This window comes from Colobus angolensis, unplaced genomic scaffold, assembly GCF_000951035.1.
Source record: "Colobus angolensis palliatus isolate OR3802 unplaced genomic scaffold, Cang.pa_1.0 Scaffold414, whole genome shotgun sequence".
Taxonomy (NCBI): domain Eukaryota; kingdom Metazoa; phylum Chordata; class Mammalia; order Primates; family Cercopithecidae; genus Colobus; species Colobus angolensis.
In genome coordinates this window covers 1,506,764-1,533,544 of record NW_012117533.1, presented here as the reverse complement: position 1 = coordinate 1,533,544, position 26,781 = coordinate 1,506,764, and the positions used below count along the sequence as shown (strand labels likewise).

The following is a 26,781-nucleotide window of genomic DNA, read 5'->3' as shown; positions in this document are numbered from 1 at the left end:
AGCCCTGGTGGTGGTGGTGGCTGTGGGGGCGTTAGTTCCTTGGGTAGCCGCCGACTGTGGCGAAGGGACAGGTGCCTGCTCAGAGTGGCAGCGCGCCCTGCTGGGCGGGAGGGATCTGGGGTGCGGGAGGCGAGGCCGCGCCCCGTGGGGCAGGGCTAGCACCTTTTTCCCTGGGGCGGGGAGCGTCCCCGAGCCTGGGAGCGAGGCCTTAGAAGGGGCGGAAAGTCCAAATGGAGAGTCCCTTTTTTTCTTCTGTGATAAAGGGACTTAGATTCCTCTTCTCCCTCTCAGCTCTGGAGTTTGACACGTGAAGTCGGGGATGGAGGATTCCTCTCAGAGAGTAGGAATCCTATGTCCTGGCCGTTGGGATCCCGCAAGTGACCAAGTCGTCGTGGACACATTTATAAGATAACCACTTGCCTCAGTTTTCTTTTTGTGTAAAGTGGAGGTACAGCAGTCTCTGGCCTCCCTAATGGTCGTTCCTACAGCACTAGGAACACATGAGATAACACAAGTGTGTAAATTTGCTAGGAGAAAGCTTATACACAAACACTTGGTTATTCTGAGGAATGTGGTAGCCACTGGCCATTTGACCAGGAATCTTGTAGACGGGGAACTTTTTCACTATTTTGCCTACCCCCGACAACCTTCCATCCATCTGATCCTATACCACACTGGGGCCTGTTGGGTGATATGAACTGTTGTCAGTAAACTTGATAGAATGAGGATCCCAAGAAATAACAGGTATCGTTAGCATGGTACTCTTGACAATTACAATGCCCCCCTTGTCTGGGTTTTGCAGAGGAAGCTTTTAGTATGCTGGAACTAGCACATTATACACAACATAGACTCACTGAGTTTTAAGGATTGTTGTAAAAAATTAAAAGAATGAGAATATCCAATCATCGTATCTGATTGCTTGAATATTTTGGTCAAGGGGTAGTACATTATCGATTAGTTGTTTCTAGACTATAATGCCTCTCAAACTCCGGGACTAGTATTCGTCAGGAACTCTGAAGAGAAGAATACTGTGCACACTTCAGGGTGTATTTATACAGGAGCTCGAGAGTTCACATTTCTGTAAATTCATTTCAGGAGTGTGATATCCTTTCATCTGGGTGGGAGGAGCCTTTAAATCAGAAAGCAGGGCTTCTAATTTTTGTTCTATTCGTTAACTAGCTTCGCGTCCAAGGACAAGTCACCCAAACTTGGAACTTTGTTTTTCTTATCTAAAATGAGAACTGATGGTATATCTGCTGTTGGTTTTTCCAGGATCAAATAAGATCACGAGTGTGCAAATGAAAGGCTTTCTAAGTGTGCTATTGTTATTAGGAGATTTGCATTGGTCCCCTAGCCTGGATGAGATGTGAGTCAGAAATCTCTAGAAATAGAGCAGTAAAGAAGACAGCCTCCAGCCTAGCAGGGCTCATGTTGCAGTGGGAAATTAACGAACAATACAATACGTGCATAATGTAATTTCAGATAGTCCTAAGTGCAGTGAAGGGGAGGAAGAAGAGGGGAGGACAGTGGGGGAACAGGGAAAGTTGTTTTTGGTAGGATCTGTCAGGAAGAGCCATTCAAAGGCAGGGACACTTGAATCAATTGAAGTGTGAGGGAAAAAGCCTGAGGTAAGAAGGTTTCAGAGAGGAACAATAATAGCAATGAACACTTAGAAAAAGTAGAGCTTACCATATGTAAGGCACTATTGTGAACACTAAATTAGAGTTTTACAAGTCTTATGGTATAACCTAATATCTCCATTTCATAGATGAGGCAACTGACACACAGAAAGATTAAGAATTTGCCAAAGGTTGCACAGCTAAAACGTTGTAGAGACTATTTGAACGTGGGTGGTCTGACGTCAGAGTCCAGGCTCCAGGTGACTGTAGTTTCGGCCTCACAGCAGGAACAGCACAGAACAATGCTCCGAGGTGGTCCAGACACAGCGAGAGTGTTTTAGAGCACAGCAGGGAAGGGGGAAAGTGGTGGCCAATGATGGTCAAGGGCCAGGCAGGCCGTGGGGTGCCCTGTAGGCCGTGGTGAAGTAAAGGTGTTATTCTAACTGTGGTGGAAAACCACTGGAAGGTTTGCATCAAGGGACTGGTGTCTGATTTAGGTTTTATTATATGGAGAATTAACTGTAGATTAGAGTGGGTGGGGTGGAGTGAAAATGGGGGAAAGCTGCTGTGCCCTGCGGGTGAGATGATGGTGGTTTGGGCTGGGGTAGGAGTTGTGGAGATGATGGTAGGCAGTAGAACTGATGATGCATTTTGAAGGTTGAGCTGACAGGATGAGCTGATGTGGAATTTGAGGAAAAGGGAGAAGTGATGATTTGTTAGGGTTAGCCTGGAACAACTAGAAGTATAGTGGTAAATTACAAATTTAGTTTTGCACTAGTTCTAAATGCCTGTTAGACATAGTCATAACAACAGTGCTAGTGAAAATAGTAAGTACTATATAAGTGTAAACCAAGTCCCAGGCAGGGTTTTAACTACTTTTACCTATATTAATTCATTTAATCATCGTAAGAATTATATGTGCAAGCAACCATTATTGTCCCCATTTTATACACGAGAAAATAGAGGCAAAAAGAGGTTATAAGTGACTTGTCTGAAGTCACCCAGCTTGTGAGTGATGTAGCTCGGAATCAAACCTAAGCAGTGTGGCTTTGGAGTCCATGCATTGAATCCCTGTAACCACCTCCGAGTGAACATGTTGAGTATGCATGCCTGTGAATTTGGAACTCAGGGGAATGGTCAGGGTTGCAGATACCCATTTATTTTTCTGAAGAGAAAGTCTGCTTTTGTTTTTCATCTAAGCTTTGGTTGGCTGTGGGAGAAATATTATAGGCAGTGGGACTGTGCTAACTGGTCTTTCATTATGTACCTGATTGGGTTCATGCAGCCAGTATCTGGTATTCCCCTGCCCATTCTGCCACTGTAGGTTCCATAGGGGCAAGGTCTATCTCTTTAACTTCTCTATCTCTAGTCCCTAATCCAGTGCCTGCTGTGCAGTAGATGTTAGGGATGACTTTATATGCTGGGCATTTGGTTAGGTGTTGGAAGTTCAGAGATGAATAAAACATAGTTCTTTACCTAGAGGAGCAGAGTGAGGAAAAACCTGTGGAAATAAGATTAGAGTAGACTAAATCCATAAATACATGCTGATTAGTTCATTCTGGTTTTCTGCACCCTCCCCTCCTCAGCTTCCATGACTTGTGAGATGGGGCATGAAAAGGGCAAAGGGGCAGAAGAATGCCTAAGCTGTTGCAGGATGAAGTTGAGGCTCCCCAAGAGTCCTTTTCAACAAAAGAATTACTCAAAATCATGCATATTTTACTATATTTATATTAGTTTTATTTGGCAATGATAGAATTTTTGCCAAATGAAATAAATTCTGATATTTGACTATCCTTGTGAAGTGATGAGTTTTTTCAGTTCTATTACCTCAGTGTTGACAGTGCTCACCAGAGTAATAAGGGAGTTGGCTTGAAATGTTGCAGCTTGCATAATAGAGGGTGATGGAGGGGCTGGGTGAGGTATTCAGGCAGGTTTCCACCAGTTTAAGTATATCATGCCAAAGTTCCACATATTGGAATAAGTTTGAGTTTCTCTGCTGACTATCTCTAACATTGACATGTATTTTTTTTTTTTTGGTGATAGAAAGGGGATCTGGTGATATATGTCATAGGTGGAATTGCAGATTACATCTCGTATAGCTGGAACATTGTAGAACATGGAGACTAGAACAATACAAACAAAAAAAAGATGTGTCTTGTTCCTGTAGATCTTTCACAGCATACCATAACCTCAACAGTTGTCACAATTGTATTACTTCCTAACATGAGTATTTCAAATTTAAACCATTTAAGGATTGTATAAAATTGCACTGCTGTAGATTTTATGGTTAATTTCAGAATTTTTTTAAATATATAAAATTATATTTTGTTTTAAGCTTTCATTGGGAAAGTATCTAAGTAACCCAATATATGATTACTCCTAAACAGGAGCCCTCTACTAACATAAATGTAGAGGGGTGCCATCTGATTTTGCAGTTCACAACATTTTAAATCTGCTCTTGTAGCTTCCCTACATTTAATGGAGTTGAAATGATTAATCTTTATTTATACCACATTTGCAGTTAGTTTCCCAGGAACATCAGATACGGTATAAAGTAAAATTGCATAGTCAGTAGCCTACTGATGCTCAGGCGATATTGACTTTTAAGTTCAGGCTCAGTGAGGGCAGGTTGATGGTTATTTAATTGTGTCAGGTAGCTCCCAGCAGAGGGGAATGATGGTAAGTTCTATCTGAAAACAACAGGAGCCTCTGTTTCTAACACTGACCATGTGAAATATAACATCCTAGATAGTAAGTCAGATTCCTTTTAAAATTTACATTTGCACAAGCAAATTTTAAACTATTTTATGAGTAATTTTATATATATGAAGATTGTTGTTGAAAACAGTGTGTCTAGCCCAGTGATAGTACATACTGAGCATTTACATAATTTTTTGAATTTATTTATTTTTTAAATTATACTTTAAGTTCTAGAGTACATATGCACAACGTGCAGGTTTGTTACATATGTATACATGTGCCATGTTGGTGAAATGTACCCGTTACACTCGTCATTTACATTAGGTATATCTCCTAATGCTATCCCTTTGCCCTCCCCCTACCCCACCATGGGCCCCGGTGTGTGATGTTTCCCACCCTGTATCCAAGTGTTCTCATTGTTCAGTTCCCACCTATAAGTGAGAACGTGCGATGTTTGGTTTTCTGTCCTTGCGATAGTTTGCTCAGAATGATGTTTTCTAGCTTCATCTGTGTCCCTACAAAGGACATGAACTCATCCTTTTTTATGGCTGCATAGTATTCCATGGTGTATATGTGCCACATTTTCTTAATCCGCTCTGTCATTGATGGACATTTGGGTTGGTTCCAAGTCTTTGCTATTGTGAATAGTGCCGCAATAAACATTCATGTGCATGTGTCTTTAGAGCAGCATGATTTATAATCCTTTGAGTATATACCTAGTAATGGGATGGCTGGGTCAAATGGTATTTCTAGTTCTAGATCCTTGAGGAATCGCCACACTGTTTTCCACAATGGTTGAACTAGTTTACAGTCCCACCAACAGTGTAAAAGTGTTCCTGTTTCTCCACATCCTCCCCAGCACCTGTTGTTTCTTGACTTTTTAATGATCGCCATTCTAATGGGTGCGAGACAGTATCTCATTGTGGTTTTGATTTGCATTTCTCTGATGGCCAGTGATGATGAGCATCTTTTCATGTGTCTGTTGGCTACATAAATGTCTTCTTTTGAGAAGTGTCTGTTCATATCCTTTGCTCACTTTTTAATGGGGTTGTTTGATTTTTTCTTGTAAATTTGTTTAAGTTCTTTGTAGATTCTGGATATTAGCCCTTTGTCAGATGGGTAGATTGTAAAAACTTTCTCCCATTCTGTAGGTTGCCTATTCACTCTGATGGTAGTTTCTTCTGCTGTGCAGAAGCTCTTTAGTTTAATTAGATCCCATTTGTCAATTTTGGCTTTTGTTGCCATTGCTTTTTTTGTTTTAGTCATGAAGTGCTTGTCCATGCCTGTGTCCTGAATGGTATTGTCTAGGTTTTCTTCTAGGATTTTTATGGTTTTAGGTCTAACATTTAAGTCTTTAATCCATCTTGAATTAATTTTGGTGTAAAGTGTAAGGAAGGGATCCAGTTTCAGCTTTCTACATATGGCTAGCCAGTTTTCCCAGCACCATGTATTAAATAGGGACTCCTTTCCCCATTTTTTGTTTTCATCAAAATTCTACTTGCAGTCACTTTTTGTTTTTTGCATTATTATCTTCAACTCATATATATTTGCAGTAGTAGCTGGATGCTTGTTTGTGTGCTTTACACTGTAAATGTTTGAATATATTTAAATAATTTATATAAGTGGCACTTAGTTTTGCTTCATTTCACATTTGGTTGCTTGCGAATCATGAGGTGAGGAGATCGAGACCATCCTGGCTAACACGGTGAAACCCCATCTCTACTAAAAAATACAGAAAAAAAAAAAAACTAGCTGGGCGAGCTGGCGGGCACCTGTAGTCCCAGCTACTCGGGAGGCTGAGGCAGGAGAATGGCGTTAACCCAGGAGGCGGAGCTTGCAGTGAGCCGAGATCCAGCCACTGCACTCCAGCCTGGGCGACAGAGCGAGACTCCATCTCAAAAAAAAAGAGATTAAAATCTTTAGGTTTGATTTTAACACATAACACTAATGGCTAATAATTTGTAAGTCTAGGTGGAGACTAAGCTTTAGTGACAGGTTAACCAAGTTTTAACCCCAAAACACCCAGAAGAAAATTCTTAGGGAATGTTAAGCAAAACCAGTATGTTGATGAAAGGAATAATTTAACCATAACTACCTAGCTATTATTCTTCAAGTTGTTACCATTCTACAGGGAGTATTTCCTTATTCGGTTCTTAAATTGCAAAGCTGTTAATTTCAATTTGCATTGCAAGCCACCAATCAGTGTGAAATAAATACTGGAAGATGATACTGTGATGAATCTGAACTCAGAATGATTTTTTACTTTCCAACACACTCTGGGGACATTTGGCAATGTCTAGAAAACATTTTTGGTTGTCACATTTGTGTGTAGGGGCATTACTCCTAGCATCTAGTGGATTGAGGCCATTATGGCATGTCACTGAATGTCCTACAATGTCCAAGACAACTTCTCAACAACAGAAAATTATCCAGTTCAAAATGTCAGTACTCCTGATGTTGAGAAATCCTGTAATATCTTTTCTCCCTTCCCTCCCTCCCTCCCTCCCTCCTTCCTTCCATTCCTCTTTTTTTTTTTTTTAAAAATACTTTAGAAATGGAGGTGGTAGGTTTAAGTGGCAAATGCCTGACTTGGACAAAGGATTGTGTTGTACTGCTTTTAGTCTGTTGGATAGCTGAGCTAATTTGGTTCTTTTACTGAATGGGAAATAATTCTTGAATCTAATAATAGTAGCCTTGAATTTTTTTTGGTTGCCAGTGTGTCTAGTGTTTTTACATTTGTTTTTGGCTATGAATATATTTCTTACTAAAATTAATTTAATCTGGACTTTATATAATCCTGGATTGTAACATGTTTCCTAGGGTGAATTCCCTTTATTGTTGTGTATGTTAAATTAGCTCTCTCAGAGTTTCATGGTTTATATCTATCAAAATCCTTTTCACATTAATTTTCATTTTTGATTGTTACGAACAATCCATAAAATGTGTAGGGCGTGCATTATCCTCACTATTAGACCAATGAAGAAACAGACTTAGGTTAAATGACTTTCCATATGTGTTAGCAAGTTAGTGATGAAAGCAAATCTAGAACTTTTATACCTAGGAATCTTTTAAAGTTACCAGTTATTGTTATCCCATTTAATCTTCTTGACAGTACTGTGAAATAGAGTTATTACTCTCGTTCCATAGAAAAGGAAACTGGTTTTGAGATATTAAATAACCTATTCAGTGTCACCCAACTCATAATGTAGTTTGGCTGTTTCCACTGAGCTGTTCTGCGTCTTCAGATATTCTTCACTAAATAAATCTGACAATTTCTGGATAAATTCACAAAGTCTTTGCCTAACTCAATTTTAGGTCTCTTGATAGTTATGTTGCCACTTGAATCATTGGTAATTCAGTATTTGTAAGCCCATTCTAATTTGACTTAACTAGAAACTTATCTGAGTTTTGGTAAACCATACTTGCTGAGTAGGGGAGAACCATGCTTGCAGAACATGGTCCTTTAAACACGCAGAGATGTTTTTATATAGGGTTTTGAGGAAGCACAGAGTTTGAGATTGGCTGATTTTGAAAAGTGCAAAAATTTGAGGATTAGCCAGCTTTAAAGTTAGAGTTTAGAGACTGACGGGCTTTAAGGAGCAAAGGTACTGAAGCGGGCAGTTGCTGATTGGCTTACTTTGTTGACAAAGTACTTAAGTGGAAATGTTGAGTAGACTTTAAGGATTGATTGGGGTAGATTTAAAACTGGTTTTGTGGTTACTTGTTTCCAGCTCACAACTAGAGCCAAAGAACAATCTTTTCCTTTCTTGAAGTTGAAGAATACTTACTTTTTATGTCAGACATGTTAATGTTAGCCATGGCGCTAATATAACATACTTTTGATTTTCCTTTTCTTCTGAAACTTAAAAGAAAAATGGATGTACAACTATCACTTGTTTTCTATCAATTTCGGGATAATATATTTGGAACCCAAGCTGCCTCAAGGATTATTTTATATATAGTTCAAAAGGTAATATATTATTTGTGGAAATATATTAATGCTTTAAAAATTATGGTGAAGGCTGTGTTGCTTTTATGTCTATTTTTTTTTCTCTTGTGGAAGTGTGTTGTATTATGTGCCTGCCAAAATTAGTCTTGATAGATGCCAGTTATAGATCTCGAAGTGTGTTGTTTTTGCTGTTATTAGAGATACATCTAGAAGTGATTACTTTTTGAAAGTTACTTGGAAATTATTCTTATCAACATTATGAAGGATTAATGATTGTATTACATATATTTTACAGAACAAGGCAAGGAAAATATTTTAGTATTTGCAAATCATGTCACTATAATTATTATATCATAGTACCATTTATATAAAGTATTAGGTTGGTGCAAAAGTAATTGCGGTTTAGGACCATGAATTTTAAATCATTATAAGTAGGCTCAGACACATCTTTATTAATCAGAATAGGAAGCATTATAATCAACGTATTTTTGCCAATGAGAAATAAGTTTGGTCATTCCCGTAGCTTAAAAATGCATGCTTTGGGATTTGGAAAGCATTTTCTGCTTTCCAAAAACCTGCTGGTTTTAGAAGCATTTTCCTTTCAAATAGTTGTCGAGATGCTTGGAGAAGTGGTAGTTGACAAGAGGTCAGGTGAATAAGGCAGATGAGGCAAACTTCATAGCTCAATTCTTTCAGCTTTCGAAGCGTTAGTTGTGTGTCGTGCGGTTGGGCATTGTCATGAAGAAGAATTGAGCCCTTTCTGTTGACCAACGCTGGCTGCAGGTGTTGCAGTTTTCAGTGCATCTCATTGATTTGCTGAGTGTACTTCTCAGATGTAGTGGTTTCACCAGGATTCCGAAAGCTGTAGTGGGCTGGGTGTGATGGCTCACGTCTGTAACCCCAGCACTTTCGGAGGCCGAGGTGGGTGGCTCACCTGAGTTCAGGAGTTTGAGACCAGCATGGCCAACACTGCGAAACCCCATCTCTACTAAAATCACAAAATTAACCAGGCATGGTGGCATACACCTGTAGTTCCAGCTAATTGAGAGCTGAGGCAGGAGAATCGCTTGAACCTGGGAGGTAGAGGTTGCAGTGAGTTGAGATCGCACCGCTGCACTCCAGCCTGGGTGACAGAGCCAGACTCCGTCTCCAAAAAAAAAAAAAAAGAAGAAGAAAGCTGTAGTGGATCAGACTGGCAGCAGACCACCAGACAGTGACTATGACCTTTTTTTGGTGCAAGTTTGGTTTTGGGAAGTGCTTTGGAGCTTCTTCTGGGTCCAGCCACTGAGCTGGTTGTTGCCAGTTGTATAAAATCCACTCTTTGTCACACATCACAATCCGATTGAGAAATGGTTCGTTATTGTTGAATAGAATAGTATAAGATGAGATGGCACTTCAAAATGACGATTTTAAAAAATTTTCCCTCAGGTCCTGAGACAACCACTTATCCAGCTTTTTCAACTTTCCAATTTGCTTCAAATGCCAAAGGACCATAGAATGGTCAACATTGAGTTCTTCGGCAACTTCTCACGTAGCTGTAAGACGATCAACTTCAGTGATTGCTCTCAATTGGTCGTTGTCAACTTCTGATGGCCGGCAATGATGTTCCTCATTTTCAGTCTCCTTTGCAAAACTTCTTGAACCACCACTGCATTGTACTTTTGTTAGTAGTTCCTGGGCCAAATGCGTTGTTGATGTTGTAAGTTGTCTCTGCTGCTTTATGAACCATTTTGATCCCGAATAAGAAAATCACTGGAATTCGCTATTTGTCTAACATCATTTCCATAGTCTAAAATAAACATAAACAGCAAGTAATAAATCATTAGGAACAAAAACATAAAAGTGAGAAATGTCCATTAAAATGATATATAACATAGTCACATTTATTTTAAAAATGTATTCCAATATCAAATGGCAAATTCCAGCAATGCAAAACCTGCAATTAGTGTTTGCACCAACCCAATATTTCAGTTGTTTAACATTTATTTAGAATATTTTTCTTTTTCAGAATGAAATAAAGAACTGCTGTACTATCTATAACTACTCTGTGACAAAACTTTTTCTAAATTGATCTTTCACAGTAATATTTTAAATTATTATTTTCCTATGGAGATGTTAAAATAAATTTAGGGCATTCATTATCTTAGAAGTTATAGAAGTCAGAATGAGTTTTTGGTGTAATTTCTTTTTTGTATTGAAGTTTTATTTTTAAATGCCCTAAGTGCTGTCTGTATTTACGTATATAATAAGCTCATAACATGTTAAAAAATGGGTGCTGTTGTAAGCTGAGATCACGCCACTGCACTCCAGCCTGGGTGACAGAGTGAGAGCCTGTCTCAAAAAAAAAAAAAAAAAAAAAGGTTGCTGTTGTTTTTATATGCAGCCTCTATTTCCTTCCTTAATCTACAGGTTTTGTGTTGTACCTTCATTCCTGCCTTCCAGGTAGGAATAATCCACTGTTAAACCTATGTTTGTGATTTAGATATTTTTATGGGAAAACTCTTTAAAAATGTAAAGTCTGATTCTTGTCTCTGTTGACAGACCAAATTTCTGACCTGTATGATAGTCAACCTTAAGAGGTTAATCTTAGCCTAGTGTGAAAATTAATACTATAGTTAATATATTATAAAATTACTTATGATATATTATGACATTAACATTATGAACAATAAGTAATATTGTTTTTGGCAGAGCTGTTGTTTAACTACTAAAAGATATTGAAACATTGTTGTCTTTAACAGTTAAACTTTACAAATTTATACTAAGGAGAAATAAGAAAAACCTTTTTATCTGAGAATGCAAGCTCCTTTAAATTATCAGGCCCAGAAAGGCATTTAAAATGTAATAGCAGTCACATCTCATTCCCCATAGAGCTAAATAATGACCCCTTCAAGCTGCTTGCTATTGGGGCTCCAGACTAACTGACGCCAAGTACCCATAAAATGCCATGTACGCTGTAGTTCAACAACATATACCCAATCACCAAGCAATGTTATTTTTGTAAACCAATGAGAATTTCTGATGAACAGCTTTTGTAATTGCCCCCTCTCCTGATTCGTCCTTTGTTTCTTTAAAAGATTGAGACTCTCTTTTGTTTTCTGGAGCGCTCAGCTAGGCAACTTGGAAGTTTTGTCCCTGGCTGCAGTCCTCAACCTTTGTGCTTGAATAAACTCTAAACTACAGTCTGACCCTTTTGATTATTTTAGGTTCACACTAAATATGTACTTAAAATTCTTAGGAAAAAATTGATTCCTGAATATGGTTACTAGGATTATTCTTGTTATCTGCAGTATGAAATAAATGGGTTTGAAATGTGTTTTTCTCTGTGTACATGCAGTGAAGAGTTGGGCTCTTATTTGCCTAGTGATATGATAAAGAATCCTAGGTTTGATTATCTTTTGTAGTAAAATGAAAAAAAAGAGTTACATGTTCTTCAATAAAAGACTTATTTTCTAGTTTTTGCTAGTATAATGGGTAAAATGGTAGCTCAAATTTTAATTTGCATTTTTTTAATTACTAGTGAGTGAGAGTGAGATTCTCTTCATTCACTTGTATGGATTTCACTTACAGTTCCAAATTTAGCAAATAAAAATACAGATACCTTGTTAAGTTTGAATTTCAGGTAAGCAACAAATGATTTTTTAGTGTAAGTATGGGCCATGCAATATGCAGGACACACTTCTACAAAAAACAATAATTATTTATCTGAAATTCAGATTCAGTGGGGCATCCTGTATATTATCTGGCAAACTTAATTTCACTTTCTGCGAATTGTCTGCCTCTGCCTTTTTGTCAGATTTTCATTTGCACTTTCTATCTTTTGGTTGTTGTTTTTGCAACAGTTCTTGGCATACACTGGACTTTAATCCCTTGCCTTTTTTAGATGTTGCAAACATATTCTTCCAGTCTTTTGCCTATCTTCTAATTTTGTCTGTGGTGTCCAATTCATCAAAGTTGATGCCATCACAATTTTTCCATGTTTATGCTTTTGAGATCTTGAATAAATCTTTCGTCATCCCAAGGTTGCAAATATGTTATTTAACTTTTTCTTTCATTAGCATTACAGTTTTACCTTTTATACATTGGTTTTTAATATATTTGGTATTTATTTTATGGGAAGAATATTAGGAGATGAGGTTAAAGAGGCAATGAAGGGGCACATTGTGTGAAGACTTGTTGGTCATTGTGAGGACTTTGGTTTTTATGCTAAGTGAAATAGGAAGCCCCTGGAGGGTTTGGAACAGAGGGTGCCATTGTCTGAACCATGCCTTTAAAGAAACTGATGACTATGGAGAATAGATTGTATGAAAGTGTGGCAAAGACTGCTAATTCTGCTCCAATATCTAATTCCTCGTTTCTTTTACTACCAGAACCCTGTTGGTTTAGCCAGATACATGGCTATGCACATAGAGACTGTTTTTAAACTCCTCCTGCCAATAAGTGTGACTTTGTGATTAGGTTTGGGCCAGTTAGATAAGAACACAAGTGATATGTGAAAATTCTGAGTTATCTTTGTAAATATAAGGTGCTTGTCCTGAACTTCGTCTGCCCACTTCACTCCCTTTCCCCCTTACTGAAAGCCGCAGCAGCTAGAATGGCAACGGTTACCTTGAACCTAAAGATCCCTCTGCCTGGGTTCCTGGATGACCTTGGAGAGCAGAACCAATGACTACTCTCCATCTTCTCCCTGGCCATCTGCCTATCTGTCTCTTGTTTCAAGGAAGAGAATAAAATTCTTTCTTGTTTTAGCCACTGGTTTTTGGTATCACTGTATTACAGCAGCTTAGCCCATAGCCTGTATAGTACAAAATTGGCACCCGAAATGGTGTTCCAGAATTAAAAAGCTGAAATGTATAGCACTGGTTAAGTGGTTGGTCGACAGACAGTAGAAAACATGTTATAGGCTGGAAAACTGGTGACCCTTATTACACGGTGGCAAAATGTTCAGTGAGACTGTCACCTCTAATAACTTGGAGGAGAGTCAATTTGTCTACCCAGTTTGTACCTCCATGGAGGTAGTTAGAAAGAATCAGACTGCTAATATGAGTTGATTAGTCCTTGCCAGTAACTACAAGAGGGCGTCAAGTGAGAGAACAATTAGCCAGTTTGCAATTAGAGTTGAAAGGGAGTATATAGTTTTTAGTTATACAGCTAAAGGAGGTTCTCTCTGCCAATGGCCTGTGGTCTGAATTGACTGAGAGGCCAGTAATATGGGGCATTGCAGTGTTGGAAAAAATTGCTTCTCTATGCCAAACAGCAAGAGGTAAGATAGTCATTCTCAGGAATCTCCTGTTAGATTTTCTTGGCCTGACAGTGGCAGACAGTCCAGGCAAGGTTCAAATTAAGGATTTGCTTTTCCACCTCAACCAGTCATTTCAACTATGTAAAAGCTTCAGTTATAAATACAAAATCTCAGTTGCCTACAACAACAAAGGTTTATTTCTTACTCATGACATGTTAGTTGTGGCTGTGTTCCACATACTTTGTCACTCCAGTGTTTAAGCCAAAGGAATAAGCCTGTTTGGGACATTGCCTTTCTTGTGACAGGCAAAAGAGATATGGCAGAAGCAGTGTCTTGGAAGTGGCACGTGTTACTTTTGTTCATATTTTATTGGCCAAAGCAAGTCAAATGGCTAAGCCTGAAATCAGTCAGGTCAGAAGGGATACCTCAAGTCACATGGCCTGTCCTGATGTCAGTGGGTTGGAGTAGTATAAGCCTCCTGATGTGAATCAGATAATCTCAAGGTAGCTAACCTTCAATCAAGAGAGGGTTGAAGAGAGGGAGGAATGGCTGTGTCACAGAACAAGAGAGTTGACAAGCTTGATATTTATGACCAGATTAAATCCTTAGTTGTGGTTACTACTTTCTTGTGGAACTGACTGAGGCAAACAGACCATTTGAAATTTTTAGGAGGTTATGTTGCCAAAGATCCCATAAGTTTGGCTTGCAAAAGCCTCTGATGGTTTGATATTGTTTGTCACCTAAAGCAACCCTTGGTCCCAAATTTGCACCAGCAGGAACTAGGCTATTAGATCTTTGATGTCCTCTTGGAGCACGTACTCTTCCAAGTCTGCTTCATGTGTGACCAGAAGTGATAATGGAAAAGAAAAAATCTTCCAAAGGCAAAGCCAAGACTGCCAAGACACCTGTACAAGGGTTTTCCCCTCAGAGAATAGAATCTGAAATGAACCAAGGGACTTGCCTTCTTGCTAGAGCAGAGATACTTTGCAATTCCTTTCTAGAAGTATTTCATCTTTGATAAAAATAGGTGTTTGCTTTCTTTTATTTTCAGAATGGGAGACTTAATTGCATTAATCTCATTTGTATTCCACAGTTGTATTTTGGGTGTAATGGTGGTGATAAGAGAGCAGAGGTCATACTCTTTTGTTAGTTTGTGGGCCACTGCACTACGAAGGAGCTACATGGACGTGCATGGGTTGAAGAGGGTTGTGTATTGCCCAGAGACCTAGACTTTAAGCTAAATCCAATAACTGGATGAGACTTCAAGTTATCCCTTTAGAAAGGAAATGACTATTCCAGAGTGGGAAGAAGGATGCTCTCCCACCTTTGATACGTATTTAGCTAGGCACATAACCCCTACATAGAAATTGTATTTCTTACGCTCCTTGTAGCCAGATGAAGCCACATTTCTAAGTTTTGACCAGAGGGATGAGAGTGGAAGTGACATAATGCTACTTTTAAAAGCATATTTGTATTAAAAAAGCGGCTTGTTAGTCATATTCTTTTCCCTCCCATCCCCATAAATGAAGCATTGGTGAGTTAGCTTCAATCATGCACCTGAGGGCAGTGCCCCAAGGAGTGGTAAGAGAAGACAGGAGGAATCTTAGTCTCTGGATGACGTTATGGAGCAAAGCTACTTACATTCCCTTGACCACTTGTCTGCCTCTTGACTGTAACATGAGAGAGAAATAAATTCTTTTTTTATCTGAGCCACTATATTGGTCTTATTACAGGAGTTCAGCTTATATCCTAGCTAATACAGATGGCAATGATGTAAGCAGGAAACAAATATAGAATGTTAGATTGGAAATTATTCTTGATTTCTTTCAGTTGAAGCTTTTCATTTATGTATGCTTTCTATGAACATTTATTTTTCAGATTGTCTAATTATACCAACAGTTTAGAAATAAAGCTCTTACTTTAACATCACCCTTGTTATAATTATGCTACATTTCTTTTTATTTTCATAAGCATATGCTTTACATATTTATATTAAAATTTTATATCCTGATATTTTCATGTGATATCTATTTTCTTTCTTGCTTTAGAGTTCTTATATTGCCTGGTTATTATTGTATAACATTCAGTTTTACTGTACTTAAAATTTTGTTATTATTGGTCACTGTGAACTAGTTATGTCCCCTCAAAATTCATATGTTGAGGTCCTAACCTTCCACATGACAGTATTGGAGAAGTGGCCTTTAAGGAGGTGATTAAGGTTAAGTAAGGTAGTAAGAATGGAGCCCTGATCAGATAGAACTGGTGCCCCTATAAGGAGAGGAAGAGATACCAGAGCTCTCTTTTTCACTTGTGTGAAGACATGGTAAGAGTATGGCCATCTGCTAGCAAGGAAGAGGGCTCTCATCAGAATCTGACAGTGCCAGCGCCATGATCTTAGACTGCAGTCTCCAGAACTGTGAGGAAGTCCCAGTCATGGTATGTCATTATTGCAGCTGAAGTTGATAGTATATTGGCATTTAGATTGCTTTCAGGTTTTCCTTCTATAAATAATGCTGGTTTTTTTTTTTTTTTTTGAGACAGAGTCTCACTCTGCTGCCCAGGCTGGAGTGCAGTGGCGTGATCTCAGCTCACTGCAACCTCAGCCTCCCAGGTTCAAGCAATCCTCCTGTCTCAGCCTCCAGAGTAGCTGGGATTACAGGCACACACCACTACGCCTGGCTAATTTTTGTATTTTTAGTAGAGACGGGGTTTCACCATGTTGGCCAGGCTGGTCTTGAACTCCTGACCTCAGGTGATCTGCCTGCCTCAGCCTCCCAAAGTGCTGGGATGACAGGCGTGAGCCACCACGTCCGGCCATAATGCTGTATTCTTGTAAAAATTATTTATTTGTTAAATTATCTTACATAGGACTCGATCTAGAATAATTTTATTTTATCACTGGTAATAATGACAGAAACAATGTTGATAGTAATAACAATGGCAGTTAGTAATGATGATTTTAATAAAGACAGCTATGAGAATGACAAGATCAATAACAGTAACAGACTGGGTATGGTAGCTCACGCCTGTAATCTCAGCACTTTGGGAAGCTGAGGTGGGAGGATTGCTTGAACCCAGGTGTTCAAGACTAATCTGGGTAACATAGCAAGACCTTGTATCTACAAAAAATTTTTTCTTTTAATTAACTGGGCATGGTGGCATATGCCTGTACTCTCTGCTACTCAGGAGGCTGAAATCGGGGGATGGCTTCAGCTCAGGAGTTGGAGTTATGATCACACCACTGTACCCTAGCCTGGGTGACAGAGTGGACTCTGTCCCTAAAAAAAATATATATATACACACACACACACACACACACACACACATATTTATGTATAATTATAACAGTAAGAACAATGACTAATATTTATTGCATGTTTACTGCAGGCAGGCACTGTTTTAAGGGTTTATCTTATTTGATCCTTACAACAGATTTATGAGGTAAGTACTGTTGCTCATGTTTTGTAGATAAGGCAAGTGAGCCACTGGGAGGTTGGGTACCTTCGCCGTCGTCTTGCAGCTGATTAATGGTAAAGTGTAGATTCTTGCTAGGCTTTATTTGCCACAGAGCATGTTATGGACTGAATTGTATTGCCACCAAACTCATGTGGAAGCCCTGATCCTTAATGTTGATAGTAATTAGAGATGGGGCCTTTGGTAGATAATTAGGTTTAGATGAGGGCCTGAGGGTGGGGCCCTCATGATGTTAATAGTGCCCTTAAAAGAAGAGACACCGGAGTGCTTACTCTTGCTCTTCTGCCATATGAAGACACAGTGGTAAGGTGGCTGTCTGCCAGCCCAGAAGTGGCCCTTATCAGAAAATGACCATGCTGACACCCTGATCTTGGACTTCTCAGCCTACAGAGCTATGAGAGAATACATTTCTGTTGTCTAAGCCACCCAGTTAAATTTCTCTTGTTGTGGTAGCTCAGACAAAGACAAAGCCCATGTTCCTAACTGTGACATGACATAATTAGAGGTTTTTGTTTGTTTGTTTGTTTGTTTTTGTTTTTTTCCCCCCAGATCACACAGTCAGTATAGCAAACTGGACTGCAAAGAAGGGGCCAAAAAAGTGGAAAGGACACCAAGAAAGAATAATGTTGCTGAAGCCAAGAGACGGGCATTTTAAGATCAAGGATATCATTATTAAATTGATACACTTTGAGTGAATTTTCATTTAAGAAGTCATCTGTGCTTTGGGAAGAGCAGTTTTGTGTTTGCAGTCCAGATTGCATAGGGTTAAGTAGGAAATGATGTGGGGTACGGGAGACAGTAAAAACAGTTTAAACTCTTTTTTCAAGGCTTGGCTGTGAAGGAAAAGAGGCAAATAGGAAGTGGCAAGAGAGACATAAAGTCTGGGGATGTATATTAGTTTGGTTCATTTTTTTTAATGAACCAAATGATGGGAGAAATGTAAGCATTTATGCTCAGTGGGGCAAAAGAAGAGAAGGAGAGAGAGAAAATGTGGAGGGGGAAGTGGATCAATGATGGCATCAGAGCCCTAAGGAGGTGGATACCTGAAGTTGCAGATTTGCTTTGAGCAGGAATTTTCCTTCCTGCATCTTCCTGGCACCTTCCTCTACAGGGCCAGGAAGGAGGGAAGAATGTGCGTGTGGTTGTTGGTCAGTGAGGGTGGAGGAAACTGAGGGAGTCTGACCTAACAACCCCTCTTTTGTTTCTGTGGAGGTGATGTCATTTTCTGAGTGAAGGGGGAGTAGGAAGCTTGAAAGTGGTGGACGTTTGGAATTGAATCTGTGGGATGTGAGAGAGCCTAAGAGAGGATTGATGGCAGCAGTGAGAAGGGTCTGCTGAGGTGGGAAGCCGTGTATTTGTGGAATCCCCAGCTTCTGTGGTTGGAGATTTTTATGACTGCTCTCTAGACCAGGTATGGGATTAAAGAAGTAGACTCTTAGACTGGTTTAGGGAGTGTATTGTGGAAGGACAAGCCAGTAAGACAGTTGAGAATTTAGGCCAGGGAGTGAGGGGTTATTATGTCAGACTCCCTCTGTTTCCTTCACCCTCACTGACCAGTAACCACACACACATTCTTACCTCCTTTCTGGCATTGTGGGGAAGGGTGTCCCTCTTTCTGGGAGATCAGATTCTGGGTTACAACGGATAAGAAGTAAAGCTTGGAGGATGGTTAATGGATTAGGAAAGATAGAGAGTGAAATGGGGAAAGACCAAGCATAACAGATTTAAGAACGGAGTTGGTGTATGCAGTCATTCCTTCAATGAATGTGTATTGAGCATTTATCTTCTAGACACTGTTCTAGGTGCTGTGGCCCCCTAGATCAAAACAGTGATCAAAACAAAATCTGCCCTTGTAGATCTTAATTCCAATGGGGAGGTAGATGATTAACATACATTATGTGTATAAACATATATATACTTGTATGTGTAATTTCAGATGGTAAGATAATGTCAAAAAGAAAATGAAATCAGGCAAGAGGCTCTGAGAAGTGACCTCTGAGCAAAGACATGAGTGTCATCAGGGATACAGCAATGCAGATGTCTCAGAGCATTACAGGACAAGGAAACAGCACATATATGTGCAAAGCCCTGGCAGAGGCTTGTATGAGGAACAGCCGTGGCACTGGGGAGCATGAGTGAGGAGGAGAACAGTGGTAATAAATTAGGGCCATGATACATTAGGGCCACTGTAAGGACCTAGGATTCTATTCAAGGGTCATGAAAAGCCATTGAAAGGTTTGAGTCAGAGAAGTACTTTTCTGAAGGCTCACACTGACTGCTTTTTGAAGAGTTGATTGGCCATGGACAATTAGGTAATCCAGAGGGACAAGAGATGGTGGTCCACAAGTAACATATGGGAATTTGAGATTTCAGCAGTTGAGTGCTTCTGCGTGAGAATCTTGTTGCTATTCCTTTAAGCAGACACACCCACTCCACAATAGACATTCTTTTCTGTGGATGAACGCCTGACCCTGACCCTTGGCTTATACCACACCCTTTCCTGTTTTTGATTCTCTTCCTCTCCAGCTCCATTATTCATTCTCCCATTTTGTCCTCACCTTGTCTTTCATAGCTGATGTACATGGTTGTCTTCCTGGCCAAGACTTCCTCTAGATCTACGTTTTCAGACCTTTTATTCACAGTCTGACTTGATACTTCAGTCTGCAGAAAACTTTGATGGAAGCCCTGTGTGTCAGCCAGGGGAAACTGAGTGAAAGGGGGGTCAGGAGTGCAGTGCTCTGCCCACTTGCAGTTGTCCTCTGACCTCCAAAGCAACTTTGAGACACCTTCTGAGAACCTTTAGCCTGCCAGCTCACAGTGTGGGAAAGCCCCAGGTTGAACTGTTGCTCTTTTGCAGCAGCTCATCCCTGGGATCACCCCAGGCCATGCTCTCCCTGCTCAGCCTGTGCCTTCTTAATCCTCAGGCACCTGGCTTGCCTGACAGTGGTACGTGCAATACAAAGTGGTGTGCTGAAGACACTCAGAACCATGAGGCTTGCATGCTGCATCTTCCTGAGTGTTAGTTTTCCTCACTGGCTATTATCTAATCTACTACATTTTTATAGTAAAAATTAACATAGTTCTAATTACACACCATAAGTTCTGTCTGTCCTTCTCAACAAAATCTTTTTTTTTTTGAAACAGGGGCTCACTTCGTTACCCAGGCTAGAGTGCAGTGGTGCAATAATAGCTCACTGTAGCCTTGAACTCCTGGGCACAAGTAATCCTCCTGCCTCAGCCATGCAAGTAAGTACCTAGAACTACAGATGTGCACTACCGTGTCTGGCTAATTTTTAATTTTTTTTTCTAGAGACAGGGTCTTGCTATGTTGCCCAGGCTGATCTAAAACTCCTGGCCTCAAGCTGTCCTCCCTTCTCAGTCTCCCAAAGTGTTAGAAACACAGGCATGAGCCGTTGTGTCTAGCCAACAACTTTTTTTGTTGACCCTAATTAAACATATTAAATGTTTTATGCCAAGAGGAAATAGATGTATTGGAGTTCAGAATGTAACATTTGTGTACAATTTTTAAGGAAAAAAAATAAGAGCAAGACATTTAAAGTTTGCCTGGGACACTTAAGGTGATGCCTTCAGTCTTCTGGGGATGATTAGGTCCCTCAGTTCTGAATTAGGACTGCTTTGATGGAAAAGGTTAGAACTACCTGTTTAAGTTGTCAGATTTGTAACTCTGTATTTTCGTTTTGCTTAATGGAGCTATTGTAACGTTTTTATTCAGGATGGAATAGGAACTGGCCATGAGTTAGTCTCTGAATCATCAGGCTTTTCTGGTTAAAGGTAAACATAAGTATTTTCTTCTTTTAGCCATGTTTAATTTTAACAAGTGTCATTAAAGTAAGCATTGTTGCATTATAAAAAGGATTGATAAGGCCGGGCGTAGTGGCTCATTTCTGTAATGCCAGCACTTTGGGAGGCCAAGGTGGGTGGATCACGAGGTCAGGAGTTCGAGACCAGCCTGGCCAATGTGGTGAAACCCTGTCTCTACTAAAAATACAAAAATTAGCCGAGTGTCATGGCATGTGCCTGTGATCCCAGCTACCCGGGAGGCTGAGGCAGGAGAATCGCTTGAACCCGGGAGGTGGAGGTTGCGGTGAGCCTAGATTGAGCCACTGTACTCCAGCCTGCTGGATGACAGAGCAAGACTCCATCTCAAAAAAAAAAAAAGAATTGATAAGAACCAGGTGATGGCCTAGGTATTGGAGTAATACTCAAAAACAAGGTTGTCCTAGGACACAAAGGAAGTTTGATGCTTTTCATTTTAAAAAAGAAGAGTATGAATTGTGTTAAGCTCTGTAATACTTCCTCTGAGTTGAGAGTGGATCTTTAAGGTAAAACATTTCTTTGTCGGGACTGTTTGCAACTAAGGAATTTAAGGTTAAGAGTTTTGCATGACACTGCCAAATTATAAGACTAATGAGGGCAAGGATTTGATCATGTTCATGGATGCTTGTGAACTAGGAGTAGTGTGGCACCTCACATGTAATACCCAGTATTTTTTGAGTGAAGGAATGAACTATCCTTGGTGTAACTGTGGAAAATATTGTTAGGTTGTATAATAGATACAGGATAGCTTCCCTGCATCTATTGAGTTGAACAAGGCAGCCTTCCTGGATGTGTTGTCACAATGTTGCTATCAATATACTCTTTTAAATTAATAGAAGCAGAGGCACAGCTATACGTTTTCTTTTGAGTGCCAGTTATCAGATCTGTTCAATCATATGCCAATTCTGTCTGCAAAATGGGGATAGCAACACACAATCTATCTAGTGCAAGTAGCTGCACTAAGATTAGATGAGGTATACAGGGTAAGAGAAAATACTTGCAAATTATATATCTGATAATGGACTTATATCCACATTTGTAAAGAACTTTTGCAGCTCAATATTAAAAAGACAAAAATACCCCATTAAAATGGGCAACGGATCTAAATAGACATTTCTCTAGGGAAAATTTATGAATGGCTGATAAGCACATGAAAAGATGCTCAATGTTGTCACTCATAGAAGCAAATCAAAACCACATAAGATGCTACTTCATGCCCAGTAGTTAGCTGTAATCTAAAGAAGATAACAAGTGTTGGTGAGGATGTGGAGTGATTGGAAGCTCCATACATTGCTGGTAGGAATTTAAAATGGGCAGCCACTTTAGAAATAGCTTGACAGTTCTTCAAAAGGTTAAAACATAGAGTTACCCTATGTTACCTAGCAGTTTCACTCCTAGGTATCTGTGCAAGATAAATGAAAACATACGTACACACAAAAACTTATACGTAAATGCTAGTAACATTATTCCTAATAGCTAAACAGTGGAAACAACCTAAATATCTATCAGCTGATGAATATATAAACAAAATGTGGTACATCCATACAATGGAATATTATTCAGCATTAAAAGCATAAAGGAATAAAGTACTGACACGTGCTATAACATAACAAAACATGCTAAGTGAAAGGAGCAGACATAAAAGGCTATATGTTGTATGATTCCATTTATATGAAATGTGCGGGGTAGGCCAATCCATAGGGACAGAAAGTAGATTCATGAGCTGAGAGGGTTAGAGGAGAGAGATGGGGAAGGACTACTAATGGATAGGGAGTTTCATTTTGGATGATAAACACGTTCTAAAATGGCGGTGATGTTGGCACAACTCTGAATATACTAAAACCATGGAATTGTATATTTCAAAAGGGTAAATTGCATAGTATGTGAATTATACCTCAATAAAGCTGTTAAAAAAGAATAAGTGAGGTAATATGTGGGAATATACTTTGAGCTATTTGAAAAGATATTATTATTTCAGTTTGACGGTAAGGCCATTAAATAATAGCAGGATGACTTAGATATTTTTCCTTGCTTGCAGGCCTGTGATTTTTATGCCATGACTCAACTTTATAAGACTGTAACTCAGCAATATAAAATATTGAAAATGTTGAAACATAAAATGAAAATTGCTTGGTCTACTGTTTATATTTAATAGGATTTTCTCAATCAGTTAATTAGCAATAAGTAGAATGTATCATTAAGGAATTAGATTTTAGAGTCGTAAAATTTTAGAGCTGGCAGAAACTTCAAAAGTCATCTAGTCCCCCCTTATTTTGCTGTGTGAGAGAGCTGAGTCATAAAGAGGCCAAGATGTCTTATGTCGCAGCTTTGAGTAAATTCTAGAACTCAGTGTTCTTTGTGTTGACTATTTGGTTTCAGTGCTGTTAAGAGTGTTCTACTATTAAAGAACTAACACTCTTAATAGCTATTTAAATGCTTCCTATATACTAGGCACTCAGGTACTTTATATACGTTATCTTGGTTAATCTACACAAAGCTTATGAAGACAGTTCATTTTACCTGTGTATTAGTTTTGTGTTGTTGCTATAAAACAAAACGAAACAAACAAAAAAACAAAAAATCTGGCCGGGTGCAGTGGCTAACGCCTGTAATCCCAGCACTTTGGGAGGCCAAGGCAGGCGGATCACGAGGTCAGGAGATGGAGACCAGCCTGACGAACATGGTGAAACCGCATGTCTACTAAAAATACAAAAATTAGCCGGGCGTGGTGGCGTGCACCTGTCATCTCAGCTACTCAGGAGGCTGAGACAGGAGAATTGCTTGAACCCAGGAGGTGGAGGTTGCAGTGAGCTGAGATCACGCCACTGCACTCCATGCCCTCCAGCCTGGGCAACAGTGCGAGACTCTATCTCAAAAAACAAAAACAAAACAAAAAAAAAAACACCGAAAAAACCTTTGTGGCTTAAAACAACACAAATTTCTTATCTTACATTCTGGAGGTCAGAAGCCCAAAATGGACCCGACATCCTGTTAGCAGGGCTGCCCTTCTTCCTGAAGGCTTAGGGGAAGTCAATTTTCTTGTCTTTTCCAGCTTCTGGAGGCTGCCTGCATTCCTTCACTTTTAGTCTCCTTCCATCTTCAGAGCCAGCAGTGACTGGGCAAATCTTTCTCACAATGCTGTTTTTCTGGTTTTGATTCTTTTGCCCCCTCTTTCCCTTTTAAGAACTCTTGTGATTACTTTGGACCCATCTGGATAATGCAGATACTCTTGTTATTTTAAGGTCCACTGATTACCAGCCTTAATTCTGCGTGCAACCTTAATTCCCCCTCATCAAATGAGTGGAAAAAACACGCTCAAATGTTTTTTGTTTTTTTTTGTTTTTGTATTCTCTCAGCCAACAGCAATCAACACAGAAGACTTTTGTGATGACACGTATGGGAGTTTCCTCCCCACCACACCAAGCTATTTTGCAACAGACACCACCTGGGTTACCTTCAATTCAATGCTGACATCACCTGTAGAGAGTGTCAGATCCCCTAACTTTAGGCCTCAGTCTCACAGCAAGTCTCAGGAGGCTCTACCTGTGTTTCTGACCGACCTGCTATAAATTGGGGTTCCCATAGCCACCTCTTCGGGTTCATTTAATTTACTAGAGGGCCCACAGAACTCAGGAAAACACATCTACTGGTTCATTATAAAGGATACAGATGGAGAGGTGCACAAGGCCCGGCATGTGGAAGGGGCAAGGAACTCCCTTGCCCTCCCCGGGTGTACTACCATTTGCGAACCTCCATGTGTTCAGCTATTTGAAAGCTCTCCACACTGTGTCCTTTTGGGTTTCTATTTAAGCTTCATTGGGTAGGCCTGATTGATTGAATCATTGGCTGTTGGTGATCAACTTAACTTTCAGACCCTTTCCCCTTCCTAGAGCTTGGAGGGTGTTGCTGAATGTCCCAACCCTCTAATCGTGCTTTGGTCTTTCTAGTGACCATCCTCCATCCTGAAGCTACCTAGAGACTGCCAACCATCAGTCAACTCATTAGCGTACAAAAGGCATCACTTTGGAGATTCTAAGGATTTTAGCAGTTGTATGCCAGGAAATGAGGATGTAGACCAGATGTATATTTCACAATATCATACCATGTAATATAGGGTAGGCAGAGATTCCAGGGAATAAGGTATGGACATCCTTTGAGGGAGGCAATATTCTGTGTACCACATCTGTTAATAAGCTGAAGAGATTTAGGCTCAGAGAGGTTAAGTAAGTTGTCCAAGGTCACAACATAGTAAATGAAAGAGCTAATATTTTAACCCAGGTCTGTTATTTATCATATATGCATATCTTTCACAATAACATGATTTTTCCCAAAATGCCATTTGATCCTACTCTGGAAAAGTAAATAGGATGATGAGCATTGTGCAAATAGTAAATACCTCGTTTTTATTGTATATATTTAAGGTATATGATGTTTTGATGTACACACACAGTGAACTGGATACTACAGTCAACCAAATTAACATCAGTCATCTCACATAGTTACCCTTTTTAGTGGCAGGAACACTTAAAATCTCTTTTAGCAAAAATCTCAAATACAATACAGTATTAACTGTAGTCCTCATGTTGTACGTTAGACATTGAGACCCCTTTACCCTGTGTATCTGCAGCTTTGTATCCTTTGAGCTACATCTTCCCATTTTCTCCCCTGCCTGCCCCTGCTTACCACCATTTTATTCTCTGAGTATTCAACTTTCTTTCTCTTTTTTTTAAAGATTCCTCATATAAGTGAGGTCATGCATTTTCTGTGTCTTGCCTATTTCACTTTGCATAATGTCTTCCATGTTCATCCATGTGGTAGCAAATGGCAGAATCTCCTTTTTAAGGTGGAATAATATTCCATTTATGTATGTGCACGTACATATATATATACACACATGCACATATGTACACACATACCTCACGGTTCATTCATCTGTTGACAGATACTTTGGTTGTTTCAATATCTTGGCTATTGTTTCTAAATCTTGGCTAATGCTACAGTGAACATGGGAGTGCAGGTATCTTTATGAGATGGTGATTTCATTTCCTTTGGATATCTACCCACTGGAGGAATTGCTGAGTCATATGGTAGTTGTATGTTTAATTTCCTTAGGAGCCCCTGTACAGTTTTTCACAATGGCCGCACTGATTTGCATTCCCACCAACAGTGTATGAGGTTTCTCTTTTTTACACCATCACCAACACTTATCTCTTGTAACTTATTAAAGTGATAATCACATTTGCTTAATAATATCAAGCAATAGGCTATGTTATTATGAAACAGTTAAAAGCATATAGGAAATATATTTATTGATGTGGGAAAAGTATTTATGACTCATCATGACTTCCAGCGCCCTTCCCAGATTTCTACTTATCACTTCCTTTCTGTTACCAGTTCCTTCCTTATCCAGCCTAGATGCTTTGATTCAAATTATTTTCCAGCAAATTCTTTCAATTCTTTTGTACCTCTTTGGTCTCTCCAATCTCGGAACTGAATAAGCTCAACTACCTGCCAGTTTTTTCACTTTAATGTTATACTCAGCAGCCTTAAAATTGTCCAGCAGTCTTCCGACATGTCTATTATCTCACTCCCTCACTCCCCACAGCATACTACCTTCGTTCTTCTCAAACCTTTTAACTCCCTATCAGGTTATTTGACGTCTTAGCAGTTTTCCACACAGTTGACCACAATTGACCATTGCTTCCTTTTGGAAACACTTGTCTCTTGGCCTATGACACAAACCCTTCCCTGGTTTTCCTTCTCCCATTCTAGTTGACCATTTTCTGTCATCTGTGTTACCTGACATCTAAAAGAGGAGAGGTTTAGTTCCCTTGTTTTTCATCTTGTACTTTTGGTTAAATATCTTTTTATGTAAGTCTTTCATATTAACTCTAGCCCAGAGTTTGTCATCTTTAGCACTATTGACATTTTGGGCTGGAAAATTTTTTCAGTGTCGGGGG

The 26,781-nt window shown here is 39.5% G+C and overlaps 1 protein-coding gene across 1 annotated transcript in view; it reads left to right on the top strand.

Moving 5' to 3' along the window:
* Positions 1–8,232: 8,232 nt before the first annotated feature.
* The window catches only part of ZNF438 (zinc finger protein 438), a 177,644-nt gene continuing 159,095 nt past the window's right edge, over positions 8,233–26,781 (top strand). The window contains exon 1 of the mRNA XM_011956343.1: positions 8,233–8,289. The gene's annotated coding sequence lies outside the window, so the exon portion shown is untranslated. The remainder of the gene's footprint in view (positions 8,290–26,781) is intronic.